The sequence below is a fragment of the Peromyscus leucopus genome, chromosome X (genome assembly GCF_004664715.2).
Source record: "Peromyscus leucopus breed LL Stock chromosome X, UCI_PerLeu_2.1, whole genome shotgun sequence".
Lineage (NCBI taxonomy): Eukaryota > Metazoa > Chordata > Mammalia > Rodentia > Cricetidae > Peromyscus > Peromyscus leucopus.
In genome coordinates, this window is record NC_051083.1 from 124,776,577 (window position 1) to 124,792,664 (window position 16,088).

Genomic DNA, 16,088 nt, shown 5'->3' on the forward strand with positions numbered 1-16,088 from the left:
CTGTTATTCTTATGGGTCTGTTTTAATACATGACTTGGCCCTTCTTTATTGTAGCTTTCAATTCCCTTTAGTCAGTTTGTTAGTGTTTTAATGTAACATATCATTGTTACATAAATGTAACATAAAAAGAAAATGCTGTTTCTTTTTAGTCTCATTTGTTCTGTGGGCATCTTTATGTGGTTGAATCTCTCTCTCTAGATTTGGGGAAATTTCTCCTATTGTTTCATTGAAAATATTAGCTGTGCATTTGGCCCAGAAGTCTTCTTATACACCATATTATGTAGAATTTGTCTTTTTACACTGTACTAAATTTTTCCATGTTCCCTTCATTAAAAAAAAAAAAAACAGTATCATATTCACCAGGCATAGTGATACACACCTTTAAACCCAGCACTTGGGAGGCAGAGGCAGCCTGATTTCTGTGAGTTCAAGGCCAGCCTGGTCTATGTAGTGAGTTCCAGGACAGCCAAGGTTACACAGTAAGATGCTGTCAAAACATAAAAAATAAAGTAATATAATTTTATTTGATTAATTCAATCCCTCAAATTTGTTCTCAAGTCCCAACATTAAGTTATATATTCTGTTGAGATGAAGATTTCCACTGAACTATTCATTAGATTTATTGGAATTTTCATTTTCTGTGTCATTTCAGTATGGGTTTTATTTAGTATTTGTATCTATTAATGAAATTTGTTGTTCATATTCTTATTTGTGTCAATATTTCATTTACCATCTGTTTTTCTTGTACTTAAATACTTTTTTCTTCAAGTTCATTCAAATGTTTATTTATGATCTCTTTGAATGCTCACACCAAGTGAACATTTCTAATTCCCTTAAAATGTAAGACTGTTACTTTTATCTGTTTTAACATTTTAAAGATTTATTTTAAGTATTTAAATTATATGTCTCTCTGTATGTGTCTCTGTGTGAGTGTGTATGTGCCAGTATAGGTTCAAACAAAGGACAGAGACTTTGGATTCCCTGGAGCTGGAGTTGTAGGTGTTTTAAGCCATTCAATCTGGGTTTGGGAACTGAACCCAGATCTGCTGCAAAATCAGTGACAGCTCTGAGTCACTGAGACACCATTTCTATAGTCCTTATAGCTTTTCTTTTGAATTCTCTGTGCTGAATTTCATCAAAATTATTCTCTTTGGCGATGATTACTATGGAATTTTCAATAAAATATTTTTGTTTTATGTATATGAATGTTTTGCTTGCATATGTTAATGTTCACCGCATGGATGAATAGTGACCATGGAGAGCAGATACAAATGGATACCCATGAACTGGAATTTCAGATGGCAGACTACTGGGAACTGGACCTGGATCACTTGAAAAAGGGGCAAGTTATATTAAATAGCCGAGCCATCTCTTATTTAGGGGATTTATTGTCTTTATCTGTTGCATTTTTCATTGCATTTGTTGTTGTTTTGTGATGGGATTTGGGCATCTGGAGTTAAGATTCTGGCTGTCTTTTAATGTGAGTTTTCACCTCACTGAGTCCAAATCCCAAGGCATGGTGTTGTGCTAGGAAGCTTGAAGAAGTCTCAAGAGAGTAGAGCCATAACACACATTAGGTGGGAGGAGAGTGGAAGGATTTGTGACCTGGTCCAAACCCAGAGTACCTATGTAGAGCCACTGCTGCATTTATGTCTAGAGGTATAGAAAGCTGGGCTACAGGGTGATGGTGGAAACTTTTGTAACAACATTTGAAAATAGTTTCAAATACTTGTATAAAATTAAATGCTTGTTTACAGTACATTCAAGTAATTTCACTCTTAGATTTCTACCTTTGTAAATTATATGTTTATACTGAGACTCGCATATAAGGTTCAGAGAACCTCTACTCATGAAATGCTTAACTGGAAATTTTCCTAATTTTTATCAGTAGGTGTGTGGCTCACACAATGAAATATATGTCATGTGGTTCTATTGACACAAATTTTTAACATCCAATATAATGCATATATGCAAAAAAAAGATAATTGTTTTTTTTCCTGGAGTTAGGGTGGGTAGTTGAATACAATGGGGACAGACACTGTTTGGGGTGATATATGTTTTATTACAAGATGCTGAGATGCTGATATTCCAGTTAGCCATACATTTCTTTTGCTTTTCTTCTCTTCCTTCCTTCCTTCCTTCCTTCCTTCCTTCCTCCTCCCTCCTCCCTCCCTCTCTCCCTCCCTCTCTCCCTTCCTTCCTTTATTCCTTTCTTCCTCCTCCCCCTCCCCTCTCTTTCATTCTTCCTTTGTGTGTGTGTGTGTGACTTTGTAGGGATTAAACCAGGCCCTCATCCATGGTAGGCAAACACTCTACCATTGAGCTACAGCCCTAGTCCTCAAACATTTCTAAACACTATTTAAATTTTAAATGAGATTTCAAGAATTTTAGTTATATTATACTTCAATAAAAATGATAAAATGGTTGACTTTGGATGTAATTCCATTGTTATTTCTGAATTTTTTAAATACAAAAATGTAAAATATTTTTAAGGAATTCCCTACACAAACACATTGTATTTATATCATTTTCACTCCTTCTTTTCCTCCTCTAACTTCTCCCATATCCCCTGACTCCCTCTCAATTTCATGATGAGATTTTATGAGTGTAGCATCCCTGTGATGTTTGAAAGACACTATCAAATTGCAGACACCTTGGTCCTCAGGTTGTTACAATCTTTCTGATCCACTTTGTGTTCTGGATTTTCCAGTCAGGGCTGAATTTTGACCACTTATGGTTCTCTGTAGTAGCCTCCTTCTGCAGCAAAAAGAAGGTTCCTTAAGGATGGGTGAGAGATAAACTGAGGATTTAAGGATAAGTACTAAGAATATATTTAGAAACTATATTGATATTGGAAAATGGTTCTCCTCTATAATAGATGACCTCCTCAGTCACAGGAAGTCATTTAAACTGTAGTACAAGGCATGGATTCCTTCCTATTGAACAAATCTTATGTCCAATTTGACAGCTGCTGCCTACCTCTAAGATATGAATGAGTGCTACAATTGCACCAATGAGGATGTCATACCAGACTGGTCATTGTTGCAGTACAAAGTACTTTTCTCCCTTGGAAGCTTGGATGGCACCTTTTTGGTATTATAATAATTAGGCACCAAGGAGGAGGCTTCCAGATTAGTACCAGTTCAAATCCTCTAAATCCTATGTCTGAAAAAAATGTGGTTTCTTCAGCAACAGTTTTTTTTTTTTTTTAACTTCAAGTTATTAGAGGCAATCGAGGTCAGTGAAAATATCCTGTATTGTGTTGGGGGTCATTTGGATCTCCCTGACTGACAACTAAGAGAGACGTTCCCCTTGCCTGGTACTAAGATTTTTGTTAGATGTCTAAGGATACTGGGGGAAGCATTATCATCTCATATGACAAAATTGGCTAGCTTCATATCAATTTGCACACACACACACACACACACACACACACACAGAGAGAGAGAGAGAGAGAGAGAGAGAGAGAGAGAGAGAGAGAGAGAGAGAGAATGCATTTAAGGAAGCTTATAAAATAAGGTTTCCCTATGTTCTCTCTCATTTTATTAGTTCTTTGAGAATTTCATGTATTTTGATTGAAGGAGCCTCTTCCTTCAGTCCTCCCATATATATCCTCCTTTCTATCAAACTGATATAATATTATGACCTTCTTTTTCTTAAATCCATCAAGAACCCTTGGTACTACTCACATACTCTTGGAAGTGTGGTCTACAATGGGAGCTTGGTCAAACTTAGAGGCAACATCCTTAAGGAAAATTGACTCTCTTTTCCAGTCTCTCTCTCTCTGTGTCTCTGTCTCTGTCTCTCTCTCTCTGATAGCATTTATCAATTGACAATGGTTCCTTATCTTGGGAGTAGGGTAGATTTGATGTCCAACTCCTTTCTCCATATTGAGACTTTTTTCTGAGTTGAGCTTGCACAAGTCTTGTGAATACTGACTCAATTTTCTGTGAGTTAATATATGCACTTCCCTGATATGTATGGAAAATGCTATTTCTTTGTAGTCATCAACCACCTCTGGCTCTTACAATATTTATGTTCCATCTTCTGCAATGATTCCTGTGTCTTGGGAGGAGGGAGTGTGATAGAAATGTCTCATTTAGTGTTTAGCATTCCATATTCTTTCATTTTCTTCATCTTTGCCACTAGTGATTGTCTCTGTTAATCACCATCTACTGCAAATAGAAGCTTCTCTGTTGAGGGTGGAGAGATGCACTAATCTATTGGTATAGTAAGAAATAATTAGGATTTGGTGTAATACTATACCCATTTACTTAAGTAATAATAGTAGGTTCCCTCAAACACCTATGACTTTTATAGCCACAGGTTCTTGGCCTCACTGTATAATGAGTTTATTATGTGGAATGGACTTTAAATCCCATACAAAGTGGTTGGTTAATCCTATGACATTCATTCTACTATCATACTACTGGTTATATATCACCAGACTGTTTGTACACTGTAAAGATTTGTCACTTGAATTAGTTTAGTAAAATGCTAAATGGCCAGTAGCCAGGAAGGAAATATAGGTGAGGTGACCAAACTAAGAATACTGGGTGGAGGAAGGGAGGATCAGGAGTTGCCAGCCAGAGGCAGAGGAAGCAAGATGAGAATGTCATATTGAGAAAAGGTACCAAGCCACATGGCTAAACATAGATAAGAATTATGGGTTAATTTAAATGTAAGAGCTAGTTAGTAATAATCCCGAGCTACCAGCTGAGCATTTATAAGTAATATTAAACCTCCAAGTCAGTTATTTGGGAAAAGGCTGCTGGGTATTTAGGAACAGGCAGGTGGGAAAGAAAGTTCCACCTACACCAGATAGCTATTGTAGCTCTCAGCATCCATAGCTGGGAAAGATTTATGATGACTTTTCAACTATGGTAGTGTGTGCATAGCATCTTCCAACACTACAAAAGGTAGCCCATAGGGATAAAGCTTCCAAATGAATACTGGCTTGATTTTTCTGTTTTTCATGACTCAAGTATACGGTGTTCTAAGCAATGGGGTTTTGACATCACATTCTGGAAGGTAAAACTTATACAATGAAAACTTTATGACACTGAAATTTTTTTTTTTTTTTTTTTTTTTTTGGTTTTTCGAGACAGGGTTTCTCTGTGTAGCTTTGCGCCTTTCCTGGAACTCACTTGGTAGCCCAGGCTGGCCTCGAACTCACAGAGATCCGCCTGCCTCTGCCTCCCAAGTGCTAGGATTAAAGGCGTGCGCCACCACCGCCTGGCAACACTGAAAAAAATTTATTAAGAATTTTTTATTCATTTTTACATTACAGTCACAGATCCCCCTTTTCTGCCCTCTCACCCCTCCAATCTCCCTCACAACCCACCCCCATTCCTTCCAAAAATGTAAGGCCTCCCATGGGAAATCAGCAGATCCTGGTATATTCAGTAAAGGCAGATCCAAGCCTCTCAATACTGAAGAATTAATTGAAGAAGATACGATCAAAAACTTCTTACTTTCCATTACTGTCTATTGGTAAAATTTTGGAATTAAACTGAATAGGACTCTAGAAAAGAGATTGATTCTAGAAGATTGAAGTTTTTGATGATTAAGCCTAGAAGAAAGACTCATGCTTCTCCTTCAGCTCTGATGTCTTCAATTCCTATTTCTGGCTTTAGGATGTTCTTGTGTTGGTATTACCCTTAATTAATGTGCATGAAGCTGTGGATTCCATACTTAAAATTTAAAAAAAATGCACAAAACAAACAAACAAACAAACAAAAACTGGTTGTGATGGTAAAAGCCTCTATTCCCACCCCTCCAGTAAGAATGGAAGTTCAAGGTTGCCCTTGGCTACATAGTGAGTTTGAGACTAGCTTAGAATACATGAGACCCTGCTTCATGCCTATTTTGATAGAGTTTAGTTACATTCCAATGGAATTATGACGTGTCACTATTCTCTCTGCTCTATACTACCACCAGAGATAGAATTTTGGCTGAATACATCCCCAATCTGATCTTAAATTCATGTAAAGTGGGTGCTCATTTTCCATGTTCCTATATCTACCTTGTTCAGAATAGGTGAAGTTTTATTTTATTCATGTAACCAATGTGCAAACCTGACTGACTTCTCACAAGAAGTTATTTTTAATTGCCCAGTACTACTGAGAATGTTTCTTTATGGCAAATGTTCTTCCTTAAACATGAATGTTCTTAACTGACAGAAAATATGACATGTTAGTTTTAAGCAGAGTGCAGAGTGACTTGATAGCTTCATAGTTTAGCAATACATTTATTATATCTTTTCTTAAATATTATTAGCAAAAACTTACCTTGATAAAGAGTGATAGTTCAAAGGTATCCTCTGTACCCTTCCCATTTATCAATGAGTCCCTAGGTTCTCTTATTCATCCTTTACATTTTGATGACTATTTTCCTTGAAAGCATTTAATTAGAAATCTTTTCATCAGTGTCATAGTGTGGAAGGTACTGCCTTCTCCTCATCACAGGAACTTCCTAGATATTTTAGACGCAAAGTAATTTCATATCAGAAGGTGCCAGTCTAGCCATTATCCCTGGTATTCAGATAGGCATCAGAGGTGATATTAAGTGAGTTTGACACTAGCAATTATCTACTAACTAAAAAACTCACAGAGAGCTGCATCCAGAATGATAATGCCTGTATTATTATTTATCAAGAACACTAATTGTCTTTCCACAAACCAATTTAAGAAGACCAAGGTATAACGAGTAACCAACATTAGTGATTAAGGGTATGACAACGGAATGTTAACTAATACTGTATTTTATATTCCACACTTCAAAAATGAGTCAAAACTACCAGTTCTATAATATATAAACTTTTTCATTATTATTGTCAATTTGGCTGACAAGATGAACATTGATGAAAAAAATGTATTAAAGTATAGCTTTACAATGGTATCTGCCTTGATTTACTCACTGAAATTGATGGTCTTAACGTTTTATTTGAAATTTACCTGCAATCTAATCACTTTAGGATTGCTTTGTAGATATTCATCATAATTTCAAATATTTACATGTATTTGCATTGTTACTTCAATTTATCTTATCAGTGATGTTGTGAATGTCTTATGCTACTCTGCTGGTATACATGCATTCTAAAATAAAGAGCATTAGCTTATCTTAGGCAGTATTGAGTTTCTCAATGAAAAGATAATGATGAAAAATACTTGTCAAGATTCTCATCTTTGAAGCCTGAAAAAGTTAGCATGAAAACACCAAGAAACAAATTTTGCTCCAAAACATTTTATTGAAAGAATGTACCTCCAAAGTTTTTAATCCTTCATATTTTTAACATGCCAAAGAGTTCTTAAATATATTACTTCAGGAACTAGCAAAGATTCATTTATATATATATATATATATATATATATATATATATATATATATATATATATATTTTATTTTACAATACTATTCAGTTCTACATAATAGCCACAGATTCCCTTGTTCTCTCCCTTCCTGCCCCCCTCCCCTTCCCCCAGCACACCCCCCATTCCCACCTCCTCCAGATTAAGGTCTCCCCGAGGACTGGATCGACCTCATAGACTCAGTCCAGCCAGGTCCAGTCCCCTCCTCCCAGATTGAGCCAAGCGTCCCTGCATAAGTCCCAGGTTTCAAATAGCTAACTCATGCAATGAGCCCAGGACCTGGTACTACTGCCTAGATGCCTCCCAAACAGATCAAGCCAATCGACTGTCTCACCTATTCAGAGGGCCTGATCCAGTTGGGGCCCCCTCAGCCTTTGGTTCATAGTTCATGTGTTTCCATTCATTTGGTTATTTGTCCCTGTGCTTTATCCAACCTTCATTTCAACAATTCTCGCTCATATAAACCCTCCTCTTTCTCACTAATTAAACTCCCAGCGCTCCACCAGGGGCCTAGCCATGGATGTCTGCATCCAGATTCCTCAGTCCTTGGATGGGGTTTATGGCACAACTATTAGGGTGTTTGGCCATCCCATCACCAGAGTAGGTCAGTCCCGGCTGTCTCTCGACCATTCCCAGCAGTCTTTTGTGGGGGTATCTTTGTGGATTTCTGTGGGCCTCTTTAGCTCTTTGTTTCTTCCTTTTCTCATGTGGTCTTCATTTACCATGGTCTCCTATTCCTTGTTCTCCCTCTCTTTTCTTGATCCAGCTAGGATCTCCCGCTCTCTTTCCCTCGACCCTCGTCCTTCTTTGCTCCCACTCATGTCCAGGCTGTTCATGTAGATCTCATCCATTTCTCCGTGTCTTTTTGGGGTCCTGTTTTCCAGGTAGCCTCACTGGTGAGGCAGTCCAGTCATCCTTGTTCCACATCTAGCATCCTCCTATGAGTGAGTACATACCATATTTGTCTTTCTGAGTCTGGGTTACCTCACTCAGGATGATTTTTTCTAGATCCATCCATTTGCCTGCAAACCTCATGATGTCATTGTTTTTCTCTGCTGAGTAGTATTCCATTGTGTATATGTGCCACAATTTATTTATCCATTCTTCAGTTGAAGGGCATCTAGGTTGTTTCCAGGTTTTGGCTATTACAAACAATGCTGATATGAATATAGCTGAGCAAGTGCTCTTGTGGTATGATTGAGCATTTGCAAAGATTCTTATGTCAAGTGAATTTAATTTGTTTCAGGAAGCACCTTGCTTTTCGTTAGAGTGCAGGAGGTATTAACATGAGGTTTGACTTGTGATATTTGTGTTACAAGGAGAATGTGATACTATAGAAAGGATATAGAAGCATTCCATGGTTCTTAAAATCTTAGTGCCAGAGAAAGATTATCCAAAATGACTTATAAAAATGCTTTCCTGTTGAACTAAATTGAATTTAGTTTCTATCTTCTAGAACTCATTAAACTACATTACTAATATGCATAGCTATCTGACTCAATTTATTCTGAAGGATTTGAGTTTCAAAGAATGTATGTACACATATGGACATATAGAACCTAAGATTATATCATGGTATATAAACTCTCAAATGCAAGCATTATTGTACTATATGGACACTGCAAAACAGCAGTTTCATGCAGAAACTGTCAAAAACTACCATAGATATTTCCAAGAAAAGAGATTCTAAGTGGTACATAATACCTCTTGAAATATTATTTCTATATATTCCTATATAGTCACTTTTGAAACTATACGATCTTTATAAACCAGTGTCACTTAAACAGACGTTTTTGTAAAGCAGGCTATGTGGACGAATTTCAAGTCATGGGATACTCAAACATTAGGTTTCTGTGGGAAGTCATTGTTTCATTTGAAGTGAAATCCTTGGCTAATCAATTGATGGTCTTATCAAGCATGAGGTTACTAATACTGCATTAACAATTATTATTTTATAGAATAATCTACAATCTGTTACTCTATCATAATTCTTATTTATCTAGAAGGCTCTCACTTCATTATAAAACATATTCCCATTGAGAGTATTGTCATCTTCATTGCTCTTTTGAAGTTAAATAATTAAGGCTCAGAGAGCTATGTACCTTTCATTACATCCAAACACAATGTAAATAAAATACTAATGTAACTGAAATAAAAATCTCTCTGGCCTCTAATATAATTCCATCATCACTATTACTGGCTCTGCAATTAACCAAAAGGACATAAGTATCCATTTAGAACAACCTTAAAATTGCCTATTGTAATTGAACATATAGCACCTCTCTGACTCTGTCTGTCTCTCCTCTCCCTCTTCTTCCCTTCCTCCCTCCCTCCCTCCCTCCTTCCCTCCTTCCTTTCCTCCCTCCCTCCCTCCCTCCCTCCTTCCTTCTCTTACCTATTTGATGTTTTTGACTCTGTAGATAATCCAAGCATTTGAATCCAAATCAAGCATTCCGGTATTTAAAAAGTTTAGATAAGATACAGGGAATTTCTAACCTCTATGTCTTAGTTGAATATGTTTGAAATTATATTGAATATATTTCTCAGAGGTAACTTTTGTTTATAGTGAAATCTCATTTCCTGTGTGTTAATCTTGCTTAACAAAATTTTCTCTCTTTTTGATTATTTCTGCATTCACAGAAATATTTCAGCTTTTTGATCTCAAATACCATGTTCTGTCACATTAGATTCATAGATTTCTTGCTATTATATTCTGTTCACAGTTCTATTATGGTATTTGCTTCACTTATCATAGTAGTAAATATTTTGTTCTATTTCAAATTCAGTCATTGATTTGTGAAATATGCCTTCTAGGTTTTCATCTAGTTAAAAATATTGAATATGTAAAGTTTTCTGCTACCATTTTAGAATCTTATCCACTTTGAATTGATTTTTGTACTGGGTGAAAGACAGGAATCTAGTTTCATTTTGTTGTCTGCAGCTATTCAGTTACCCCAATACCATTGTTGAAGAGGATGTCTGTTCTCCACTGTGTGTTTTTGACACCATTATAAAAAATTGAATGGGTGTCATTATGTGGGTTTAATTCTGAGTCTCCTATACTATTCTATTGATCCCTTTCTCTGTCTGTGGATCAGAACCTTCCTGTTTTTGTTACAGCCTCTGCCCTTTAACTTGAAATCAGCAATATTCATTTTCCTCAGGGTTGTTTTGGCTTTCTGGGGCCTATTCTGCTTCCACAAGAGTTTTAGGAGTTCTTCCCCAACTTCTGCAAAGAATGTCATTGGAATTTTAGTGATATTTGCAATAGCTATCTTTTGGTACTTATAATATTAATTCTACATATCATTGACCATGGGAGGTCTTTTCACTGTTTACTATCTTTCTAATTTTTTTCTTCAGTATAGAAAGGCATAGGTGGGAGCTAAATATGGCCAAAATTCAGGATATACATATATGCAAATATTTTATTAAGATTATCTCTATCTAATCATACAGCAATACATCTTACATTAAAAAATAAAAGAAGCTTGGCATAGTGATGTAAGCCTTTAATAACAAAGCTTGGGAAGTAGAGGCTGGTGGATCTCTGAGTTTGAGGCCAGCCTGGTCCACATAGTGAGTTTCAGCACAGTCAGGGATGTGTATAGAGACCTTGTTTTAAAAAAAAGGCCAAAACAAGGAAAACTCTCCAAATGCTGGCCCTGCAGCCCATGCTATAAATTTCTAAATTGATAATGTTATATGTATCAAATTTCCAAAATGTATGTATACATATTAATACATATTGACATACATAATCAAATTGTCTGAGCATTTAGTTAATATGTTAAGGTTTTCTTCAAGGTCTCATAATATCCCATGTCAGATTTCATGCTGAATCTGGGATAGTGTTCATTTTTATGGACACAAAACATTAGGCTGAAATGGTTTAATGCTCACAAATATCTTTTCCTGGGATCTACTTGGAGCTCTGGCCATGACTTAGCCCTAAACAATTAAATGGAAGTCTAATTTGTTAAAGAAGCCAGGCACAACCTATTTGGAAGTGATTCAGAAATAAAGACTATTATGACATATAGAAGACACTGTTGTTATCTTGTATTCTTGGTTTTATCATTTACCTTGAAATCTCTAATACCAGTTCGTATCATGATTCATATCATAGCCTTTAGGTCACCTGTCATTTCACACTGAAGTAGAATAATTATGTGTGAGAAAGAACTCCGAAGCTCAAATAACAGTATAATTTTACTAGATTTGTGAAGTCATGGTCTGAGTAGAACAATTATCTATTCACAAAAGATGTTATCATACACTATTTAGATTTATTTTTTTAATTTATTCTATTATCCACTTTGTTCTAACAATATCCTCGGTGAGCTCCTAATTTCTTATGAGTTTAATGTGTTTTGATCACATCCAGCTCCTCTTAGACCCACATAACCCTTTCCTACTCACCCAACTTTGTGGCTGCTTTATTGTTATATTTTATTATTAAAAACATAAAATCCAATTTGTGATTTTTCTTTCTCTTGCTTCCTCTATTATATCCTCTCATTTTAACTTTTTAATATTTTAGAAACTCTTCTGTGATGGTGATTTTTCTGTATTATAATTATCAATTATTCTGTAGTTTACAAAACTCCACAGGATATTCTGAGACTCAGATATTATTATTTATACCATTTATATTAACATATTAACTAGGTTTATGTAATATAATGTAATCCTCATGTAATTTACCTGAGGATTAGAAAAGCATTTATGACTGTGAATTCACATATCTAATTATTTGTATCTCTTCCTTGAATTATTGAAATATCTGCTGTAAGAGTGATGTTATTTCCAATATATGAATTTATAATTCAGTTTATTGAATAATTCTTATTATTAAACAATACAGTGCTGTATAATTCTTCACGAGATTAGTTATGGAATTCTTCATTCTGTTTAAACAACTTTTGTCCATTCTTCTGTGAAAATGTGACTCTGAAGCCCTGCAATCTTATCCTTTCCTTCAAATTAATTTGGATTGCAGTGTGTTAATTGGCACCAGATTTTCAATTTTTCCCTCAGCTTAACAGTTTGATTGGCTCTGTTTCTCCATATACTATATATTGACTCTTGTGATGCTTACCATTGGAACTGTAAACTTTGTATTTGTGCTTTAAAGACGAGCTCCTATCAGGAGCACAGTTTGGGGAAATATTAACATAATAAAATATGTAACAATTTACAGTGTATTAGTATTTCTGCTTTCTAATTTGATGTTATATAAAAGTCTTATTGTGAAGGTAATAAAACAGATTAACAGGACATAAATAACTTTCTCAACAGTAGAGTAATAATAAATGATAGAACATATTCTTGAGGCAATTCTAATTGGTTTTGCTCCACTTCAGTGTAACTCTGAATAGAATCCTAGTCATTGATAGTTTACTGTTCTGTATCACAATCCAGATAGAGAAATCTGGCTGGAAAACATAGATCTAAAACCTTCACCCTCTATTTATAACCTTTCTGATATTCTATGCAACACAATTTGGAAATGTTGACTTTTTTTAGGATAGGCAATTTACTATAGTTATAGCTCTCAGGTGTAATGAACATCTAGATCCCCTAAGGCTCTCAGTAAAATGGGAATTCTCACTCACTATTCCTGGGGAAGCATCTGAGATTCTGTATTTTTATCTAGCTCACAAGTGATAGCTTTTGCTGTTGTCCTGTGGATCTTATTTGAATAGTGGTGGGTTGATTTTTCTAGGTGTCACTAACTAGAGTAATGCTCACAGTAACCAGCCTTTTCCTTCACTTCCTTCATTGGTACCTTTAGCTTTAGTGACTGTGGTAGAACCCATTGAATTTCAGACTGTGGCATGCTCATTAAAAGCAACTTATCTCAGTTGTGAGAATTTGTTTCCAATGACGAAGTATTGAATGAATGAATGTTTTTCTTTATCTCCTTTTTTATTTTGTGCATATAGTGGCAACAAATGTGTAACTATATACCCACGTCTCTTTAATTTTAATTCGTCTTTGTCCTCCAAAACCCACTTGCCTACACCACAGAGATTTTGTTCTTTGCAGCATCCTGTAGCTGAAGTTTTCTCCAGTCCTGCCTGACCCACAGTCAGGACAAATCTCTCTCACCTGCCAGTCCCGCAGCTGCTCAGACCCAACCAATTAAACACACAGAGACTTATATTACTTATAAACTGTATGACCACAGCAGGCTTCTTGATATTTAGTTCTTACATCTTAAATTAACCCATTTCTATAAATCTATACCTTGCTACATGGCTTGTGGCTTACCAGTATCTTACATTTTAGTACTCATGGTGTTGGCTGGCAGCTTCTCTATGACTCATCCTTCCACTTCCCAGAATTCTCTTCTCAGCTTGTCCCGCCTATACTTCCTGCCTGGCTACTTCCAATTAGCATTTTATTTATGCAGAGTGATATCCACAGCAGCAGCTGGCAAGTTTCCACTAAGATAAAGAACTAAAACTTGGCTGGCAGTTATTCAAGATTAGTGTTAGATGGTTAGACACAACACCATTTGAATGGGATTTATTTTTTTTCTAATTATCCAAGACTGAAATAAGAGCCAACATAGATATGGATCCAATGTGAAAAAAGAAGCTACAGAACCTAAGTTCTCAGTCAGCAGTTTGATAATCAGAGGACCTCATGAAGACCTCATCACTTCTCAATCCCATCGTGTTGTCAATTATGTTTCAGTGTGAGTTTTGACAAAGACAAAAACATCAAAACCATATCAATATATTTTCAAAGAAATGTAACTGAATCTATTTGAAGCCAGTTCTGTTTTTTTCCAAAAGCCATAGAAGCATTCCAAAGGGTAATCTTACTAAGTATTATGTACTAGATAATTTCAGTTATTACTATTAGATTTTTTTAATTGAAAATAGATTCTTATCTCATATAATACTTCCTGACCACAGTTTTCCTCCCTCCATTCTTTCCAGCTACCCCCCCATTTTCCTTCTCCCCAAGATCCACTCTCCCTCTGTTACCTCTTCAGAAAAGAACAGGCCTCCAAGAAAGGACTTTTCTTTTGAGCCACCAACCACCTCCCAAATCATGACATGGAGACTTATTATCAGTTATGAATGTTTGGCCTTATCTTATGTTCATTTCTACCAAGCTCTTATAACATATTTAACCTGTTTCTCTTTATATATATTTTGCTTTTTTTTTTACCTTTCATTCTATATGTCCTACTCCTTGTCTGGCTGCCTGGTGACTGCATTTCTTGCACTTTCTCTTCTCTTGTTTTCTTCTACTTGAGCCTAGATTGCTTCTCCTATTTATTTTCTCTACTTGCCAGCCATGCCTATTCCTCTCCCATCTAGCTATTGGCCATACAACTTTTTATAGGATCAATCAGGTACCTTAGGCAGGCAAGGTAAAACAGTAGCACATCTTTATATAATTAAACAAATGCAGCATAAACAAATGTAACATATCTTTACATCATTAAAATGTATCACAAACAAATACAACCTATCTTTACATTGTTAAAGTAATATTCCACAACATAAACAAATGTAACACATCTTTACATAAATACATAGGCAGCACAAATCAGAATCAGTTGGTTACAAACAAAACAAGACAGAAATCTTGGAAGGAGTGGGGCAAGGCGTAGATTTGGAAAGAATTGGGGGTAGGAGTTAAGGTGGATATGATCAAAATTCCTCACATGACTTATGAAATTCTCAAAACTAATAAATACTATATTTACAAATAAGATTAATTAATTGATACCTGTGTCTCACTAGCATCCCTTCTTATCCCGACAGCAAAGGCTGAATCATGAATTTCAAAAATCTTGTGTTAATTATGTAGCATACAGTACCTTGGAATGTGATTAAATTTATAAATATGGCATTTAAAGTGATAATTAAGGTAGTAGGAATTACCTAGAATGACAATATTACAACACAAACACATAGAGAAGGAAGGTTTTGCAAAGTTTTAGAAAGAAATGGCTATTGGCAAGTCCTAAAGAGATACTCTAAAAGAAAATAATCTATTTAATGTCTTTTCTGGACATCTACCATCCAGAATTGTGAGAAAATAAATTTCCATTTAAAGCAACTCTGTCTGTGGTACATTGTGGTGGTAGATAAACATGTTATCACTACTGAGTTTGAAATGTTATATTTATTCTCAATTCATATAGAGATGTCTTATTATTTTCCCATTTTAGTTTGTAATCTTTACTATCCATGTGCTCTGCAATGTAAAGTATGCAATGGGGATGTCAATAATGGCACCTGCTCTACAGATCACCTCATAAAATATTGTTTATTACACTCTGAATATCTTCTTTTGTAAGCTTATAGGATTAACAATTGCTAATTTCCATGTGCTAGCTTCATTTGTATCAGGACTACACTACAGGTTTGATTACATTCAATACTTGTGACTGTGGTTGATATCTTGTGCACCCCAATAAACTTATCTGGGAGTAAGAGAACAGAACAGCCACAATATTAAGCATAGAGGTTAGGCAGTGGTAGCACATGCCTTTAATCCTAGCATTCTGGAGGCAGAGATCCATCTGGATCTCTGTGAATTCAAAGCCACACTGGAAACAGCCAGGCATGGTGACACATGCCTTTAATCCCAGGAAGTGATGGCAGGAAGCAGAAAGGTATATACAACTAGAGCCTTTTTAAGCTTTTAGCTTCTAGCAGTCATTTATCTGAGATCAATTCTGATGAG